Below are 21,807 nucleotides of genomic sequence, written 5' to 3'. Positions count from 1 at the left end.
GTTAGTTAGTAAGTAGTCAGTCAGAGAGTAGTCTGAAGAGCAGTAAAGACACAGTACATCTGCTGCTGTACTGAGGGCCTCGAGTGTGGCCGAGGCAAGGAGAGAGGAGTTAAGGGGGCAGAGGAGCATTTCAGGCTCCCCCACAAGACACAAGCCAGACACCGGGTCCGCGCCTACAGGGTTCTCTACACCCAGTAGGGACTACTGGCATACCAGGAGGCTTCCAGACCCCTTGTCATCCTGAAGCGACCATCAATTACAGTACTAGGAACCACGAAGGCCCCAGCATCCAGGGAGAGTGGTTGCCAGAGAAAAGTCCTAATACCAAGCATCCAGGTGAGAGAGCAAAACAACATAGAAGCTAGGCCAAGTACCAGGCTAGCCAGAAGCTTAGAGATAGGAAGACACGGACCAGAAGGCCTACAACCCGCTCACTGGGGAGAGTTCTGAAGTGCACCCTTCCTATTAAGTACCCTGTACCCTACCTGCCATTACACCAGTAAAGGTACTGAAGAAAATCCCCTGTGTGCGTGTCCGTCATTCCCCCTGACCCGACCGGGCCACCTCTCACCTGCATCCCTTCCTTCAACCCTGCCCCGGGGGCCCGCTCCGCCTGTGGGGAGCAGAAACATCCCAGCTGCCATCCCATTACCCCCAGAGGTCTGCAGCAGCACCGGTATTCATTACCGGGAACCACAGGTGGCGTCACGAGACAAACTGTTAACAAAAACCCCCTTTTTAAAGAGTGACCCCAGAGTACGGGCCCGGGAGCCGACTGCTGTGACATCCTACAAAGAAGGTAAAGGCCCGGGTACCAAGTTCCCCCTATATCATCCCTGGGCGAGTCAGTTTCATTGCAGCCATTTGCTAAATTCTAAAAAGTTATTTTTTTTTCTTATTAATGTACACTCTGCACTAGAGATGAGCGGTGTTCGACTCGAACTGTTCGCCAATCTCAAATTCGAGCTGTTTTGGGCGGTGTTCTAGCCGTTCGGCGAACCGGAACGATTTGAAAAAAATTCGGCTGTTCGAGGTTATGTTCGATAACTATTCGTGCACCAAAATCATAACTGGATTTTTTCTCAGTAATGCTGAAAATTAATGTTAATACGCAGTTTGAGTGTACAGCGGGGCGGGGGGAGGGGCAGGGGATGGATCTCTGCAGAAATAATGAAGATCTCCATTTTTTTTTCTCTTTCCTGCATTTACAGTGGGGAGGTGCAATCTGTCAGCCTATCAGCAGAGCACACACGGAGCGAACTGCTTTTTTTCACACAAGCAAGGGCATGTGTCATTGGCAGTGTATGTCACATGTCCTTGCCCTATAAGACCCAGCCATTTTCCCCGTTGCCACCATTTTCTCACTGCTACAACTGCGTGTTAGACGGCACCGCTGTTGCTGTGTGCGCTATACTTTGTTAATTTGAAGCCAATTTTCGTACAAATCTACAGATAGCTTGGGAGTAGGGAATAGTTGTGATTGCAGTCCTTTTAAGGACTAGGTTACATCATTTCCTACGACTTTTATCAGGCAGGTCTGTGCTCTTAAATAGATAGGTTGGGAGTAAAGACTAATTGTAATTGCAGTCCTTTTCAGGGCTAGGTTACATCAGTTCCTATCACTTTTATCAGGTAAGTCTGTGCTCTTAAATAGATAGGTTAAGAGTAAAGACTAATTGTAATTGCAGTCCTTTTCAGGGCTAGGTTACATCAGTTCATATCACTTTTATCAGGCAGGTCTGTGCTCTTAAATAGATAGGTTGGGAGTAAAGACTAATTGTAATTGCAGTCCTTTTCAGGGCTAGGTTACATCAGTTCCTATCACTTTTATCAGGTAAGTCTGTGCTCTTAAATAGATAGGTTGGAAGTAAAGACTAATTGTAATTGCAGTCCTTTTCAGGGCTAGGTTACATCAGTTCCTATCACTTTTTGCCAGGCAGGTCTGTGCCAGGGCTGTGCAAGTTTTTTTCACAGCATTTGGCTAAATCTAGCAAAGCAAATCCTTTTTGTCCTCTTGCAGTGTGTGTTAGTCAGTGGAGAAGCCGATCTGTGTTGCAAGCTACACCACCTGTGTATAGAATACAAATTTTTTTACTGCACCTAGTGAAGTAAAACCTTTTGAGCATAGCATCATTCTATTAGTCCATCTATACTAACCTCCACCAGGTTGCAAATTCAAAATAATTTTTATCTGCACATAGATCTGAAAAAATATTTGGGCTTCGGCTTTAAGCAGTGTGTGGGACTTGTTCTATTAGTCCATCTATACTAACCTCCATCAAGTCGAAAATTCAATATAATTTTTTTCTGCATCTAGCTCTGAAAAAAATATTTTGGCTTGTAGCAGTGTGTGGGTCTTGTTCTACTAGTCCATCTATACTAACCTCCAGCAGGTTGCAAATTCAAAATATTTTTTATCTGCATCTAGCTCTGTAAAAATATTTGGGCTTCGGCTTGTAGCAGTGTGTGGGACTTGTTCTATTAGTCCATCTATACTAACCTCCACCAGGTTGCAAATTCAATCTAATTTTTTTCTACATCTAGCTCTGAAAAAATATTTTGGCTTGTAGCAGTGCGTGGGACTTGTTGTATTAGTCCATTTATACTAACCTCCACCAGGTTGCAAATTCAATACAATTTTTTTCTGCATCTAGCTCTGAAAAAATATTTCGGCTTGTAGCAGTGTGTGGGACTTGTTCTATTAGTCCATCTATACTAACCTCCACCAGGTTGCAAATTCAATATAATTTTTATCTGCATCTAACCCAGCCAATACTTTTGGGCTAATACCACAGTTTGACCACTCAGCTCTGCTCGGTTCCCATCCATTGTTTTTTGTGCAAACAACTCCAGAGTTGTGAATTAGTTAACCACCAAAATGAGTGGAAAAAGGCCTGCTGCTGGTGGAAAGGGGAATAGGCGTGTTGGGAAGGGAAAAAAAGGTTGTGTCCGTGGGGTAGGTGTTAAAGCAACAGTATAATCTGCAGAAGAAGGACCATCTTCCAGCCAAACTAAGATGTCTACTTCTTTTAGCGGACAATGTGATAAGATACCTTTCTTACGGCCATGACAATCTCTACAAATTCCAGATGAGGCACAAAAACAGCAGGTGCTTCAATGGATATCAAGTGCTCCTTTAAGTGGGCTCTCCTCCAATCACAAATACTCCAGTCCTCAGAGGTGTCACCCCAATCGCACTTGTTTCCTCACAGCTCCCAAGTCTCCAGCTGCCCATCTGAGTATGGGGTAGAACAGATGGTTGAGTCTGCAGAGCTGTTTACTCATACTATACCTGGGAATCAGAGGTCGGCTCCAGAGCTTCTGTGAATCCAGACGAGGAAATGATCTGCACTGATGCCCAGAATCTTTATGAGTCGGATCCAGGACCAGACGCAGAAGGTTCTGACCATAATGTAGACCCTCGTTCCCAAACTGTAACTCCTGTTGGTGGAGACAATGAGGAAGATGATGATGGACTCAAATACCTGATTGGAGCGACAACTTTAGTTTTTTTGTCAGGGCAGGAAGAGGTTGGCTCTGAGGACGACGGGTGTGATAACACACAGGGTGATGATGACGAGGTTGGAGATCCCACTTACTGTCAACCCACAGTCAGCCAAGAGATGAGGTCAGCAGAGGAGGTCGAGGAGAATGCTAGTGACGACGAGGTCAGGTTGCGCCTTCCTGGACAGAGACGTAGTACTGGAAGCACGTCAACAACTGCATCCTCAAACACAACTCTGCCTCTGACCACAAGTCGTCGTGGCTCTTCAGGTCGCATGGGTGCTAAGCCTTGCATAGCCTGGGCATTTTTTCAGATCGATAAAGATGACCCAACTCGTGTTATCTGTAACATTTGTCAGCAAAAGCTAAGAAGAGGCCAAAAAATACATAGTTTGAGTATTTCATGCATGAACCAGCACATGGATATGAAGCATAAGTTGCAGTGGGAAGTTCACTGTGCTACAATGCGGCCTAGCCGGCCGGGCCAACCACCGTCTGCCACATCTTGTGCATCCGCGGCCTCTTCATCCTCTGTGACTGGGGGGACAGCAGTCACACCTGTTTTTTGATGCAGACCTGCCACCTCTTTACCCGCAACAGCTAGCGTGACTGGCAGGTCATCATTTTCTTTGGAGGTGGAAACACCAGCTGGTGTTCAGTGCTGTCTGACATCAATAGCACCACCTTTGGATCAAGGCAACCTAACATGTCCGCCTGCATCTTCCTCACAGACCAGCAGTTTGCCAGGGACACCATTCTCAACCCCGTCTAAGCACAACAGCCAGCCCTCGGTCCCTCAGATGTGGACAAGTAAAAGACCATTTCCTCCTAGCCATGAGAAAGCTAAGAGGTTGAATTTCACCATCTGCAAGCTCTTGGCTACAGAAATGCTTCCTTTCCGCCTGGTGGACACAGAGGATTTTCGAGACCTTATGTCCGTCACAGTGCCACAGTACCAGATGCCCAGTCGGCACTACTTCTCAAAGAAAGGTGTGCCTGCGCTCCACCAGCATGTCGCACACAATATCACCGCTTCTTTGAGAAACTCTGTGTGTGACAGGGTGCATTTCACCACAGACACTTGGACGAGTAGGCATGGACAGGGGTGTTATATGTCGCTGACTGGGCACTGGGTAACTATGGAGACAGCAGGACAAGGGGCTGCTGTCCAAGTCTTGCCATCCCCATGAGTTGTGCGTCAATCCTCTTTATCTCCCATGTTCCTCCACTGCTTCTGCCTCCTCAACCTCCTCTTGGTCCTCCACCTGCACCCAAAGCCTGTCTGGTCATGCCACAAGCTTTCTAACTGCACAGAAGGGATCCTGCACACCTCCTTACAATGCTGGCAGCAGGGCTCAACGTCATCAGGCGGTTTTTACTTTGAAATGTCTGGGAAATGTGAGTCACACAGCTGAGGAGTTGTGGTCAGCTCTGGAGAACCAATTTCATGAATGGTTGTCTCCACTGGACCTGAAACCAGGGAAGGCCATGTGCGACAATGCTGCAAACCTCGGTGCGGCCCTTCGCTGGGCAATGTCACACACGTGCCTTGTATAGCTCACGTGTTGAACCTCGTTGTCCAGCAATTTTTAGCCCATTATCCTGGACTAGATGGCCTTCTGCAGAGGGCACGGTCGCTGTGTGCTCACTTCCGCCGTTCGCATCCTGCAGCTCAGCGACTTACATATCTACAGAAGTCGTTGGGCCTGCCACTTCACTGGCTAAAATGCGATGTGCCTACCCGGTGGAATTCAACTCTGCACATGTTGCAGCGACTGTGGCAGCACCAACAAGCCCTGGTGCAATACGTTGTGACGTATAGCCTGGGCCAATGAGATCCAAAGGTGGGGCAAATCATGCTGGAGGAGTGGTCTCAGATCAGGGACCTATGCACCCTTCTGCACAGTTTTGAAATGGCGACGAAGATGTTTAGTGGTGACGATGCCATTATCAGCATGACTATTCCGGTGATTTACATGCTGGAGCACATGTTAAACAGAATTCGGAGTCAGGTAGTGGCACAAGAGGAGGTGGAGGAAGTAGAGGAGGAGGAGTTGCATGCGGAAAGGCTAACATCTGCAAGGTCCAGACGGTCGGCAGCACCAAGGCGGCAGGCATGTGAGGGTGGGGGAGATGGTTTTACCAGGGCGCATGGTAGCAGCCAAACTAGTGAGGAAGGTACAGGAGCCCAGGAAGAAGTGGAGGACGAACTGATGGAAGACTCATCAGATGAGGGAGACCTTGATCACTTTTCTGTTGTGCGAGGTTGGGGGGAGAGGGCAGAGGAAGGAAGCATGATTGTTACCTCGCCACCAACACAACAGGGACTTGGTGCTCCTGGATGCGCAAGACACATGAGTGCCTTCTTGCTGCACTACCTGCAACATGACTACTGGGTTGCCACACTGTTAGATCCCCGGTACAAAAGTAAATTTGCAGAAATTATTCCTGCCATAGAAAGAGATGCACGCATGCAGGAGCATCAGCAGAGACTGTTGCAGAATCTTACATGTACTTTTCTCCAAAACACTAGTGGTGCACGTAGTGAATCTCACAGTTCCAACTTGCCAACCGTGGGACTGTCGAGTGTTCAGCACTCAAAACGTAACAGAAACACAGTATCTGCTGGTAACATCAATTTTGCGGAATCATTTCACCACTTTTTTAGCCCATCCTTTGCAAGGCCACAGGAGACCAGAAGTCTGACACACAGTCAATGCCTAGAGACGATGGTACAGGAGGATCTCCAAGTAAACATTGAAGCCATGACTGTGTCACTGGACCCTTGCTCTTTTTGTTCTTCCAATCTGGATAAATGGCAGGAGCTCGCCACTTACGCCTTGGAGATCTTATCATGCCCCGCAGACAGCATTCTGTCTGAACGTGTGTTCAGCGCTGCTGGTGGTGTGCTGACAGATAAGCGCACGCGGCTCTCCACTGATAATGTAGACAGACTCACGTTCATAAAAATGAACAAATCATGGATCCGAAATGACTTTTCTACCCCAGTGTCTTCCGGGGGAGAGTAAAAGCTTGATGATTTGTTAAAATCACCTCACCAACCATTTTAAGCTTTCAAATTACTAATCATGTTTATCTGTATCTCGGCTGGAAAAATAATTTGGGCCTTGTAGCAGTGTTCAGTACTGATTCTATTAGGCCATCTATACTAAACTCCACCAGATTTAAAATTATTAATCATGTTTATCTGTATCTTGGCTGGAAAATAATTTGGGCTTTGTAGCAGTTTGCAGTACTGATTCTATTAGGCCATGTATACTAAGCTCCACCAGCTTTCAAATTAATATTAATTTTTAGCTGCATCTAGCCCGGAAAATAATTTTGGGGCTCCTAGATGCGCAAGACACATGAGTGCCTTCTTGCTGCACTACCTGCAACATGACCCTCAGATTGTCAGAATTTGAAGTAATCCTGACTACTGGGTTGCCACACTCTTAGATCCCCCACACTCTTCGATCAACCTTTTCATTTTAATAAAGAACAAAAAAATGGTCATTTTTGAAATTATAAGCATTAGCAGGTTATTAGAAACTGAAATCAAACAGTTTTCAACTCAAAACTTTATTCTAGGTGATGTTACATTTGCACATAGGAACCCTTGTTCGAAAGGAGCTTCTGAACTCTCTCGTCCATTGAATTTGTCAGGTTTTGGATGGTTTCTCCTTCAATTGTTTTGCATGAGGACAGAATATCCTCCCAGAGCTGTTGCTTAGATGTGAACTGCCTCCCGCCATCATAGACACTCCTTTTGATGATGCTCCAGAGGTTCTCAATGGGGTTGAGGTCAGGGGAGCATGGGGGTCACACCATAAGTTTGTCCCCTTTTATGCCCATATCAGCCAGAGATGCAGATGTGTTATGTGCAGCATGAGACGGTGCATTATCATGCATGAAAATGATCTTGCTGCGGAATACACGGTTCTTCTTCTTGAACCATGGCAGGAAGTGCTGTTTGAGAAACTCCACATACATTATGGAGTTCATCTTTACCCCTTCAGGGATCCTAAAGGGGCCGACAATCTCTCTCCACATGATTCCAGCCCAAAACATTACTCCACCTCCTCCTTGTTGGCGCCGTAGCCGTGTTTTCATGGGGTGTCCATCAACCAGCCATCCTCCACTCCATCCATCTGGACCATCGAGCTTTGCGCGGCACTCATCGGTGAACAAAACAGTTTTGAAGTCAGTCTTCATGTATTGTTTGGCCCACTGGAGCCGTTTCCGCTTGTGTGCAGTGGATAGATGAGGTCGACTGGATGGCTTACGCACAGCTGCAAACCTCTGAAGTGCTCTGCATCTTGTTGTTCGGGAGACGTTGGAGGCACCAGCAGCTTGAAAAACTTGACTGCTGCTATGACAAGGCTTTTTTGCCGCTGCTCTTTTAACCTGACGTAATTGCCTGTAGGAAAGAGTCCTCAATGTTCCCTTATCAGCACGCACACGTGTGTACTGTGAATCAGCTACATACTTCTTGATTGTGCGATGATCAGGATGAGGTGTCTTGGCAATGTTGATTGTAGTCATGCCTTGACCTAAACACTCCACAATTTGTTGCTTCTCAGCAGCCGACGCATGCTTTTTCTTTCCCATTTTGGCAGAAAATGTAGGCTGCTTAATAATGTGGGACAGCCTTCTTACGTAGTTTTGCCTTTTATTGGACACACCTGCCAAACTAATTAGCACAGGTGTCTGCAATTGCTTACAGTGATATAAAGAGCCCTGACACACATCACCATCAATGAGTTTAACTGACAAACAAAAAAATACTTACCTTATCACTCCTAAACACTTTTTGCATAATAATTTGGAACACAGTGTGCATGTGCTTTTCCACAAAACACCAGTGGTTCACTAGTGAATCTTACAGTTCTAACTTGCCAACCGTGGTCTGTATGGAGTTGTTCAATAAAAGGCCCAAAATTAAGATAACATAGACAGGAGAGGTGTCTATGAATACGAATTCCTAAGTATTTGATACCCTGTGAGGGCCAGGCAAAGGGAAAGTTGGACTGGATGGAATCCTGTATGGATTTGGGGAGGGAGACATCGAGGGCCTCAGACTTCGCTGCATTGATTTTAAAATTTGACCATGTAACAAAGTGATCTATTTCAGCCATAACAGCAGGGATGGATATATGTGATTGAGTGATATATACTAGGACATCATCAGCAAATGCAGAGCACTTGTATTCGGTGCCTCCAACCTCAATCCACCTAATATTGGGGTTATGGCGAATTGATGAGAGCAGGTGCTCCATCAGTAGGATGTACAAGAGAGGGGACAAAGGACATCCCTGCCTTGTCCCATTGGTGATTATGAAAGGTGATGAAAATGTTCCATTTATCTTCAGCCTAGGTGACGTATTGCGATACAGAGCCGTGATTTTGGCTATAAAAGGGTCCCCTAGACCCCTACCCCAAGCCTTTTAAGAGAATAATATATGGCGTGCCAGGAGACTCTATGGAATGCTTTCTCAGCATCCAACGAGAGTATCTAATTACAAATTTTTAACTGCATCTAGCCCAGGAAATACTTTGTGCCTAGTAGCAGTGTCTGCTAGTCAGCGGATTATCCCAGCTGTCAAGCAAGCAACACCACCTGTAGTTTGGACACTTAATTTTTTCAAAGGAAATGGTTTGGGCCCCCGGGACACTCAGTGAAGAGCATCGGGGAGGCACCCCAAGGCATAGGGGCTGGGACTGGCGGTAGGACGCCTTGCGGTGGACCGCCAAGCTCGATCCTTATAAAAGCTTTTAGCTGCAGCAGCTTTAGTGGATGCTACTGGAGCTGGAATTATGCTGCTGCTGGCATGATACTTGCCCTCCAATAGATCCTTGTAAAAGGATTTAAAGTGTACTCATTCAAATTAGAGAGACAATTTAAATTAAAAAGATTAGACCTGCCTCCACCGCAGGGGGGCTCGCTCGACCCACCAGCGGTCAGGCACCAGTATTGGGAGAGGGGGGCTGGCCGTCAGGGTCCACCGCAGCCCTAGCACAAAGTCAGCGACACGGAGGTCGCACGGACAGGAACGGACTGGCCGTGTCGGCTTCGCACTTTTTGGTTTTAGAAGGGCATGACATGCCTATATCTGTGTCTCCCCCTCCTTTTACTCCTCCACCTCTTTTCTTTTCGCATGACTATATGTACTTGTCACTTTTCCATGTTTTAGTTGCGTCTTCTGAGCAGTTTGTCAGCTTTTGGACACCTTTGAAGATGTTTTCTATGTGTTTCTATGTGTTTTTGTTTGCCTGCCATTGGTTTTAATGGTGTTCGAAAGTGTTCAATGAACAGTTCGACGAACAGTTCGGCGAACATACGAGTGTTCGACGAACCGAACCGAACTCGAACACTATGGGGGTGGCTCAACACTACTCTGCACCCCATCTTGACTGAAAAAAAAACAGAAATGTAGAAATTTTTACACATTTATTAAAAAAGAAAAACTGAAATATCATATGGTCATGAGTATTCAGACCCTTTGCTCAGACATTCATACTTAAGTCAAATGCTGTCCATTTCCTTGTGATCCTCCTTGAGATGGTTCTACTCCTTCCTTCGAGTCCAGCTGTGTTTAATTAAACTGATAGGACTTGATTTGGAAAGGCACAGCCCTGTCTATATAAGACCTCACAGCTCACAGTGCAAGTCAGACCAAATGAGAATCATGAGCTCAAAGGAACTGCCCAAGGAGCTCAGAGTAAGAATTGTGGCAAGGCACTGATCTGGCCAAGGTTACAAAATAATTTCTGCAGTATTCAAGGTTCCTAAAAGCACAATGGCCTCTATAATCCTTAAATGGAAGAAGTTTGGGTGCACCAGAAGTCTTCCTAGACCTGGCCGTCCAGCCAAACTGAGCAATCATGGGAGAAGAGCCTTGGTGAGAGAGGTAAAGAAGATCCCCAAGATCACTGTGGCTGAGCTCCAGAGATGCAGTAGGGAGATGGGAGAAAGTTCCACAAAGAGAACTATCACTGCAACCCTCCACAAGTTGGGACTTTATGGCAGAGTGGCCTGACGGAAGCCTCTCCTCAGTGCAAGACATATGAAAGCCCACATAGAGTTTGCTAAAAAACACATGAAGGACTCCCAGACTATGAGAAATAAGATTCCAGTATGAAAACCTCTTCCAGAGTGCTCTGGACTTCAGACTTGGCCAAAGGTGCACCTTCCAACAAGACAATGACCCTAAGCACACAGCTAAAATAACAATGGAGTGGCTTCAGAACAACTCTGTGACTATTCTTGACTGGTCCAGCCAGAGCCCTGACCTAAACCCAATTGAGCATCTCTGGAGAGACCTGAAAATGGCTGTCCACCAACGTTCACCATCCAACCTGATGGAACTGGAGAGGATCTACAAGGAAGAATGGCAGAGGATCTCCAAATCCAGGTGTGAAAAACGTGTTGCATCATTCCCAAGAAGTCTCATGGCTGTACTAGTTCAAAGGGGTGCTTCTACTCAATACTGAGCAAAGGGTCTGCATACTTATGACTAGAGATGAGCGGTGTTCGACTAGAACTGTTCGCCAATCTCAAATTCGAGCTGTTTTGGGCGGTGTTCGAGTTGTTCGACGAACCCGAACGATTTGCAAAAAATTCGGCTGTTCGAGGTTATGTTCGATAACTGTTCGTGCACCAAAAGCGTGTCCTGCATGTCTGGCGCTATTTAGAGCACCAATCATGCAGGGATTGTCTGCCACTCACTGTAATGCCACAGCCATGGTGGTTGTGGCATTACAGTGATTGCCCAAATCGATGGGAACAGTGCCAACAGTGAAACATGAAAAGCCGGCAATTCAGCAGCGGCATACACCTGTACCCGACAATTTAGAACCGAAAGAATAGAGCTTCACACATAGATTAGATAGATATAAACATGTCAGCCACATATATACGAAGTACAGTGAAAGTGCTGCTTACTGTACTTGTCATTTAGCGTAAAGGATTTATCAAAAAAAATAATAGTGTTTTCATGCACCGTCTCTTTAAAAAAGCCGGCCGGCAATTCAGCAGCGGTACCCGACAATTTATAACAGACAGAATAGAGCATCATACATAGATTAGATAGATAGAAACATGTCAGCCACATATATACGAAGTACAGTGACAGTGTTGCTTACTGTACTTGTCATTTAGCGTAAAGGATTTATCAAAAAATATAATAGTGTTTTCATGCACCGTCTCTTTAAAAAAGCCGGCCGGCAATTCAGCATCTGTACCCGACAATTTATAACAGACAGAATAGAGCTTCACACATAGATTAGATAGATAGAAACATGTCAGTCACATATATATGAAGTACAGTGATAGTGTTGGTTACTGTACTTGTCATTTAGTATTAAAATAAAGGATTTATTATTAAAAAAATTGGCGTGGGGTTCCCCTTAATTTTAGGCTCTAGCGGAGGTTAAGCAGACGGCTGGGGCAGATGTTTGAAGCCTGGGAAGGGGGTAATACCCACGGAGCTTCCCAGGCTACTAATATCAGCCCCCAGCTGAATACATAGCCTTTACTAGCTATTAAAATGGGGGACCCCCCCAAAAAAATGACGTGGGGTCCCCCCTAATTTAATAGCTAGCAAAGGCTAGGCAGACAGCTGGGGGCTGATATTAATAGCCCAGAAAGGGAGCCATGAATATTGGCCCCCTCCCAGGCTAGAAACACCAGCCGTCAGCCGCCCCAGAAATGGCGCATTCATAGGATGCGCCAATTCTGGCACTTAGCCTCGCTCTTCCACGCTGCCCTGGTGCGGTGGCAGGGGGTAATAGGGTTGGGGTTGATGTCAGCTTATAATGCCAGCTGACATCAAGCCCAGGTTAGTAATGGAGAGGCGTCTATAAGACACCCCCATTACTAACCCCATAGTCAAAGTTAAAAAAAACACAAACACCCAGAATAAAGTCCTTTAATTGAAATAAAGACACAATCCTTTATTGTTCTAAATTAAACCATACTTACCGTCACGCCCATTCCAGCTGAAGCCAACGATCTCCTGCAATAAAAGAAAAATAATAAAGCAACCTCATCCTTACCTTTCCATGGTTCCCACGACAGCTTCAGCTCTGCTACATCGAGATGACAGGCTGGACCGCAGCAGAACGCTGCCATCCAGCCTCTCATACCGCAGACACTGAGAAGCGCAGGCTTACTTGCGCTGCTCAGCGTCTCTCTGTGACGACATCCAGATGAGCCGAGTTCATGTCCAATGAACTCGGCTCACCTCATGCACGTCACTGACAGCGTGGGAAAATTCTCCTGCACTCAGCGCTTCAGCGTGAGAATTCTCCCGCTGAAGCGCTGAGTGCAGGAGAATTTTCCCACGCTGTCAGTGACGTGCATAAGGTGAGCTCATGTCCAATGAACTCAGCTCACCTCCTGCACGTCACTGACAGCGTGGGAGAATTCTCCTGCACTCAGCGCTTCAGTGTGAGAATTCTCCCACGCTGAAGCGGTGAGTGCAGGAGAATTTTCCCACGCTGTCAGTGACGTGCATGAGGTGAGCCGAGTTCATTGGACATTAACTCGGCTCATCTGGATGCCCTCACAGAGAGACACTGTGGAGCGCAAGCAAGCCTGCGCTTCTCAGTGTCTGCGGGATGACAGGCAGGATGGCAGCGTTCTGCTGCGGTCCAGCCTGTCATCTCGATGTAGCAGAGCTGAAGCTGTCATGGGAACCATGGAAAGGTAAGGATGATGTTGCTTTATTATTTTTCTTTTATTTCAGGAGATCGTTGGCTTCAGCTGGAATGGGCGTGATGGTAAGTATGGTTTAATTTAGAACAATAAAGAATTGTGTGTTTATTTCAATTAAAGGACTTTTTTCTGGGTGTTGTGTTTTTTTTAAATACTTTACTAGAAATTCATGGTGGTCATGTCTAATATTGGCGTGACCCCATGAATTTCGGGCTTAGGGCCAGCTGATAATGCCAAGCTGGCCCTAACCCCTTTATTACCCAGTGAGCCACCGCATCAGGGCCCTGGATGAGTTGGGTACAGCGCCAGAAGATGGCGCTTCTATGAACGCGCCATTTTCCGGGGTGGCTGCGGACTGCAATTTGCAGCGGGGGTGGCACAGAAAGCTTGGGCCTCCCTGCGCTGCGGATTCCAGCCCCCAGCTGCCTAGTTGTACCTGGCTGGACACAAAAACAGGGCGAAGCCCCACGTCAATTTTCTTTAAATTATTTCATGAAATAATTAAGAAAAAAAGGGCTTCCCTATATTGTTGTGTCCGGCCAGGTACAAATAGGCAGCTGGTGGTTGGGGGCAGCCCGTTCCTGCCTGCTGTACCTGGCTGGACACAAATATAGTGCGAAGCCCCACGTCAATTTTTTTTAAATTATTTCATGAATTTCATGAAATAATTAAAAAAAATTGAAGTGGGGCTTCGCACTATATTTGTGTCCAGCCAGGTACAGCAGGCAGGAACGGGCTGCCCCCATCCACCAGCTGCCTATTTGTACCTGGCCGGACACAACAATATAGGGAAGCCCTTTTTTTCTTAATTATTTCATGAATTTCATGAAATAATTAAAAAAAATTGAAGTGGGGCTTCGCACTATATTTGTGTCCAGCCAGGTACAGCAGGCAGGAACGGGCTGCCCCCATCCACCAGCTGCCTATTTGTACCTGGCCGGACACAACAATATAGGGAAGCCCTTTTTTTCTTAATTATTTCATGAATTTCATGAAATAATTAAAAAAAAAGTACATGGGGCTTCGCCCTATTTTTGTGTCCAGCCAGGTACAACTAGGCAGCTGGGGGCTGGAATCTGCAGCGCAGGGAGGCCCAAGCTTTCTGGGCCCCCCCCCCGCTACAAATTGCAGTCCGCAGCCACCCCGGAAAATGGCGCGTTCATAGAAGCGCCATCTTCTGGCGCTGTACCCAACTCATCCAGGGCCCTGGTGCGGTGGCTCACTGGGTAATAAAGGGGTTAGGGCCAGCTTGGTATTATCAGCTGGCCCCAAGCCCAAAATTCATGGGGTCACGCCAGTATTAGACATGACCGCCATGAATTTCTAGTAAAGTATTTAAAAAAAACACAACACCCAGAAAAAGTCCTTTAATTGAAATAAAGACACAATTCTTTATTGTTCTAAATTAAACCATACTTACCATCACACCCATTCCAGCTGAAGCCAACGATCTCCTGCAATAAAAGAAAAATAATAAACCAACCTCATCCTTACCTTTCCATGGTTCCCACGACAGCTTCAGCTCTGCTACATCGAGATGACTGGCTGGACCGCAGCAGAACGCTGCCATCCAGTCTGTCATCCCGCAGACACTGAGAAGCGCAGGCATGCTTGCGCTCCTCACTGTCTCGCTGTGACGGCATCCAGATGAGCCGAGGTCATGTCCAATGAACTCGGCTCACCTCATGCACGTCACTGACAGCGTGGGAAAATTCTCACGCTGAAGTGCTGAGTGCAGGAGAATACTCCCACGCTGTCAGTGATGTGCATGAGGTGAGCTCATGTCCAATGAACTCAGCTCACCTCCTGCACGTCACTGACAGCGTGGGAAAATTCTCCTGCAATCAGCGCTTCAGCGTGAGAATTTTCCCACGCTGTCAGTGACGTGCATGAGGTGAGCCGAGTTCATTGGACATGAACTCGGCTCATCTGGATGTCGTCACAGAGAGACGCTGAGCAGCGCAAGCAAGCCTGCGCTTCTCAGTGTCTGCGGGATGACAGGCTGGATGGCAGCGTTCTGCTGCGGTCCAGCCTGTCATCTCGATGTAGCAGAGCTGAAGCTGTCGTGGGAACCATGGAAAGGTAAGGATGAGGTTGCTTTATTATTTTTCTTTTATTGCAGGAGATCGTTGGCTTCAGCTGGAATGGGCGTGATGGTAAGTATGGTTTAATTTAGAACAATAAAGGATTGTGTCTTTATTTCAATTAAAGGACTTTATTCTGGGTGTTTGTGTTTTTTTTAACTTTGACTATGGGGTTAGTAATGGGGGTGTCTTATAGACGCCTCTCCATTACTAACCTGGGCTTGATGTCAGCTGGCATTATAAGCTGACATCAACCCCAACCCTATTACCCCCTGCCACCGCACCAGGGCAGCGTGGAAGAGCGAGGCTAAGTGCCAGAATTGGCGCATCCTATGAATGCGCCATTTCTGGGGCGGCTGACGGCTGGTGTTTCTAGCCTGGGAGGGGGCCAATATTCATGGCTCCCTTCCTGGGCTATTAATATCAGCCCCCAGCTGTCTGCCTAGCCTTTGCTAGCTATTAAATTAGGGGGGACCCCACGTCATTTTTTTTGGGGGGTCCCCCATTTTAATAGCTAGTAAAGGCTATGTATTCAGCTGGAGGCTGATATTAGTAGCCTGGGAAGCTCCGTGGGTATTACCCCCTTCCCAGGCTTCAAACATCTGCCCCAGCCGTCTGCTTAACCGCCGCTAGAGCCTAAAATTAAGGGGAACCCCACGCCAATTTTTTTAATAATAAATCGTTTATTTTAATACTAAATGACAAGTACAGTAACCAACACTATCACTGTACTTCATATATATGTGACTGACATGTTTCTATCTATCTAATCTATGTGTGATGCTCTATCTTTCTGTTCTAAATTGTCGGGTACCGCTGCTGAATTGCCGGCCGGCTTTTTTAAAGAGACAGTGCATGAAAACACTATTATTTTTTAAATAAATCCTTTACACTAAATGACAAGTACAGTAAGCAACACTATCACTGTACTTATTATATATGTGACTGACATGTTTCTATCTATCTAATCTATGTGTGAAGCTCTATTCTTTCTGTTCTAAATTGTCGGGTACAGATGCTGAATTGCCGGCCGGCTTTTTTAAAGAGACGGTGCATGAAAACACTAATATTTTTTTTAATAAATCCTTTACACTAAATGACAAGTGCAGTAACCAACACTGTCACTGTGCTTCTTATATGTGTGACTGACATGTTTCTATCTATCTAATCTATGTGTGATGCTCTATTCCTTCTTGTCTAAATTGTCGGGTACCGGTGTATGCCGCTGCTGAATTTGCCGGCCGGCTTTTTTAAATAGAGTGTCTTCTGAGCAGTTTGTCAGCTTTTGGACACCTTTGCAGGTGTTTTCTATGTGTTTCTATGTGTTTTTGTTTGCTTGCCATTGGTTTTAACGGTGTTCGACGGTGTTCTAAGGTGTTCGACGAACAGTTCGACGAACAGTTCCTCGAACATCCCGGTGTTCGACGAACCGAACCGAACCCGAACACTACGGGGGTGGCTCAACACTACTTATGACCATGTGATATTTCAGTTTTTCTTTTTTAATAAATTTGCAAAAATTTCTACATTTCTGTTTTTTTCAGTCAAGATGGGGTGCAGGGTGTACTTTAATGAGAAAAAAAATGAACTTTTTAGAATTTACCATATGGCTGCAATGAAACAAAGAGTGAAAAATTTAAAGGGGTCTGAATACTTTCCATACCCATTGTACATAGAATATACTTGTAATAATGAAGTTACTTAGTGCATAAATTGGCCAATTGCAAATTTTCCACTGCATATTAATTCCATATCAAATATATATGTCACTTTTTAATAACCTACAAATACAGACCTACAAACAAAATGTTCATATAATGTGACAACATACAGTAGAATGAAACATACAGATATGATGGACAGAGAGGGTAGATCACAAGAAACAAAACCTCTCCATAAACCTTGATCATAACACACCCAAAATGGCATTTGGACACTCCAGAAATCACTTATACTACATTTTGCCAAAATATATCTTTCTATAGAACCTCACAATGGTAATATTGTTCCCCTTGACATTAGTTGAGCAGTATTTGTCTATTTGCATCTAGAAAAACTGAAATGTGCCCCAGGATGCAGGAATTTGTTACACATTGTAATGGTGGCAGCCATGAATATTATATAGGAGCAGAGAAGCACAACTGAATCCAGTATAGGCAAAGCTCAATAAGTCAAACAATCTGAACTCCAGAATGATTTATTGTAGCAAACGATCAGTGAGATTTGTGTAACTTCTGTTAACCCAAACACGACCTTAACAGATATTTTCATCAAAGGTCGTGTCCCTGATTTTGATGTGAGCTTGCATGCTGAGCCTGCATCTTTCCCTCCACTTAATGGATGATTTACTCAAGAGCCGTGGGCGGAGCCCTGGGTGGAGTGGTACTCTGCCTGTGGCTGTTAAATCATTGACAACAGGAATTAACATGTGTGTTAGTCCCACCCATCAGCGTCATTGTCACGGGATCACTGGATGCCAATGGGTTGTTATGACAGTGGAGGTCTGCTGATGACCCCGGGCCTGTCATTGTGAATGCCGTGTGAATGTTGGCTCTTGGCCTGCATTCATAGGAGATTGTCATTTCTGCTATACATAGCAGTACTGAAGCACTGCTTTGTAGAGCACAAGCAATAGCATTGCGGCTTCAAGTCTTCTAAAGGCACTATTGAAGTCAGTAAAAATGGTAAAAAAATGGTTTTAAAAATATGTTAAAAAAAGCCCATAAAAGTTCATATCACCCTTTTTGCCCCACTGAAAATAAAATAATAAAAAAATACACATATTTTGTATTGCTGATCTATCAAAATCTAAAAAACAATTAATCCGATTCATAAATGGCGTAGCAAAAAAAAAATCAAAATGCCACAATTATTTTTTTTGCCACCACAACATTGCAATATACTGCAATAAGAGGCAATTAAAAGATTGCATACATCTAAAATCTTATCAATAAAAATATCCGCTCAGGGTACAAAAAAATTAGCCATCACCCAGCCCCAGATACAGAAATATGAAAACGCTATGGGTCTCGGAAAATGGCGACATAAGCAAAATATTTTTTCTTACAAACTCAAAAAATAATTGTGAAATTGCACTGTTTTTGCTATTTCACTATCCTTGGAATTTTTTTCCTGTTCTCCAGTACACTATGTGGTAAAATCAATCGTGTCTTTCAAAAGGACAACTTGTCTGGCAAAAAACAAGCCCTCATACGGCTATATTGACGGAAAAATAAAAAGTTATGGCTCTTGGAAGAAGAGGAGGAAAAGTTAAAGCTTAAAAACAGAAAATTGTAAGGTCATGAAGGAGTTATGCATTTGGCACAAGGAGGATTGTAGCCCCTAGATGTAAACAGGAATATTTTCCTTTAATCACAGCAAACAAATATATTGAAAATGTGTAAGAATGTTAGGAATTGAAACACAAATTTATTGGAAAGTTTAAACTTTTCATACATTTATGTAGTATTTTGATATGGTAGTTAAGCCAGAAAAGCTCTCTTAGAGTAGTTTCATTAGTATTTTTTTCCCACATCTTACATGAAACAGCCGATAATAAAATATATAACACTCTACAGATAATGCTTTTTTGTTTATGCTCTAGATCTGACATATTTCTAGTATACTTTTCTTTAGGACTTAAAAAGGCTAAAAAAAGAGCATGTCACAAAAATAATAAATAGTGATGGGCGAGAACTAAAATACTCGGACGCTCGATGCTCGGGTCGAGCACATTGGAATACTCGGGTGCTCGACCAGAGCAACGAGCCCAATTTAAGTCTATGAGAAACTCGAGCTTTCTTCAGGCGGCTCCCCCCGGCGGTCTGCAGAGGGCCTAAAAATTGCCCAAATCGATGGGAACAGTGCTCAAATGACATGGGAACAGCAGGAGGAAGACCCCTGGAAGCATTTATGACTCTCAGGTTAGTTCTGTCAACAACGTTGTCAGAGGTATTACGCCACTTTTACGGACTCACAATTAAAACTAAACCAAAATGGATTTTCCTGGGAGATATGTTAAGGAACATCCTTTCCAGGGTAATGACTTGTATATAAAGCAAAATAAATAAGAAAAATACTCCTCCACACCTTGGGCTATGTTCACACATAGTGTTTTTGATGCGTTTTTGCACTTTTGCATTGCTTTCAACCAAGACAAATGCATTCACCAGGAAATGTCATTTTAACAATTTACAACCTTATCTGGCTATGTGGTGTGTGAAATATCATCAGACACATCGTGTTTCATTTATGAAGAAGGGACTCTGAAAGTCACAAAGCATATTTTTATAGGGTCATCAGGCGGCCTTTACTATTCTTAAAGGGTAAGCAGTCGGCCCTCACTATTTTTAGAGAGCCATCAGCCAGCTATGTTTTATTGTTCCCATTACTAAAGATTGAATCTCCTATACTGTTATTGCGTATGCAGTGAGTGGCAGGGCTGCCCAAAATTTGGACGCACCCCAATACCACTTTGAAAATTTGGATACACCCCAAAACCCCTTTGAAGAGACATAGAGGAGGGCCTCCTGAAAACAATGTTCCCATTATTAGGAAATAGGTCTCCCATTGTGTTTGCCTATGCAGTGAATTCGAAGGTTGCCAAAAATTTGGAGGCACTCCAATGCCCCTTAGAAGAGAAGTGGAGGTAAGAGGGCCTCCTGAAAACAATGTTCCCATTATTAGGAAGTGGGTCTCTCATTGTGTTTTGCCTATGCAGTGAATGCAAGGGTTGCCAAAAATTTGGAGGCACTCCAATGCCCTTGGAAGAGATGTAGAAGAGGGCCTCCTAAAAAAAAATTTCCCATTATTAGTAGTGTTGAGCCACCCCCGTAGTGTTCGAGTTCGGTTCGATTCGTCGAAAACCCTTGTGTTCGGCGAACTGTTCGTCGAACTGTTCGTCGAACACCTTCGAACACTGTTAAAACCAATGGCAGGCAAACAAAAACACATAGAAACACATAGAAAACACCTTCAAAGGTGTCCAAAAGCTGACAAACTGCTCAGAAGATATAACTAACAGGAGGGGGAGACACAGATATAGGCATGTCATGCCCTTCTAAAATCCAAAAAGTGAGAAGCCGACACGGCCAGTCCGATCCTGCCCATGCCACCTCCGTTTGTGCCAGAGCAGCGGTGGACCCTGACGGCCAGCCCCCCTCTCCCAATACTGGTGCCTGTCCGCTGGTGGGTCGAGCGAGCCCCCCTGTGGTGGAGGCAGCTCTAAGCTTTTAAATTGTCTCTTTAATTTGAATGAATACACTTTAAATCCTTTTATAAGGATCTATTGAAGGGCAAGTCTCATGCCAGCAGCCGCGTAATTCCAGCTCCAGTAGCGTCCACTAAAGCTGCTGCAGTTAAAAAGCTTTCATAAGGATCGAGCTTGGCTGTCCACCGCAAGGCGTCCTACCGCCAGTCCCAGCCCCTATGCCTTGGGGTGCCTCCTGATGCTCTTCACTGAGTATCCCGTGGTCCCGAAGCATTTCCTTTGAAAAAATTAAGTGTCCAAACTACAGGTGGTGTTGCTTGTTTAACAGCCGGGATAATCCGCTGACTAGCAGACACTGCTACTAGGCACAAAGTATTTCCTGGGCTAGATGCAGTTAAAAATTTGTGATTAGATACTCTCGTTGGATGTTGAGAAAGCATTCCATAAAGTCTCCTGGCACGCCATATATTATTCTCTTAAAAAGCTTGGGGTAGGGGTCTAGGGGACCCTTTTATAGCCAAAATCACGGCCCTGTATCGCAATGCGTCACCTAGGCTGAAGATAAATGGAACTGCAGCACTCCGAGGGCTCGGTTGCTACAGAGGTATTGCACCTCACCCAGAGGTGTGATATCTCACTCTCAGGTAAGGATGGAGTGTGAATCAGGACCCCAACACCTGCATGCATTACACCACATTGCCATGGGGCAGGGCGACCAATATGCCCCTGAGATGGGCATGACAGTCCCTGTTCCTGGCTGGAGTGGGGGGAGGGAACACTGAGGAAGGGGAACCCTGTAGTGCAGGAGCAGGGAGGAAGCAGTTCCTGGGTGCATTGAGAAGGGAGTATAAAGGTGGGCACCATCTTAGTTCAGTGCAGAGAAGTCTGAGCAGAAGTGAAAGGGAGCAGGGGCTCTGCATGAGCTTTGCTCCAGAGGCGGGCCTAGTAGCTGAGGCCCAGGCCTGGAAGAGGGAGAAGGAAGGAAGAGGAGCGGAGAAGGCTCCAGGAACGAGGAATGAAGGGATCCCAGGGGTGTGGACGGGCGAGTCGCCACCGCACGCCCGAACCCACCTGCGTGGAGGGGTCAGGCCAAAGGGGGAGACCGGTCCCCGAAACTAGTGGAGGCAGGAAACGACCCTCAGCTAGAAACCGGAGGCTGTGACATTTTATGTGGCACAGCCCCTCGATACACCCGCTAGGAGGGCAGCACATAGGGTCAGGGAAACTGGCGCCAAGTTTACCAAGAGGAGGCCCGAGGCAGCCGGACAGAAGGGTTGGCAAGAAAGGCCAGA

Source organism: Phyllobates terribilis, unplaced genomic scaffold, assembly GCF_046119375.1.
Source record: "Phyllobates terribilis strain yellow unplaced genomic scaffold, ASM4611937v1 Scaffold_2__4_contigs__length_985480577, whole genome shotgun sequence".
NCBI classification, from domain to species: domain Eukaryota; kingdom Metazoa; phylum Chordata; class Amphibia; order Anura; family Dendrobatidae; genus Phyllobates; species Phyllobates terribilis.
The sequence above is the reverse complement of the archived record's forward strand: the minus strand, read 5'-3'. Positions refer to the sequence as shown.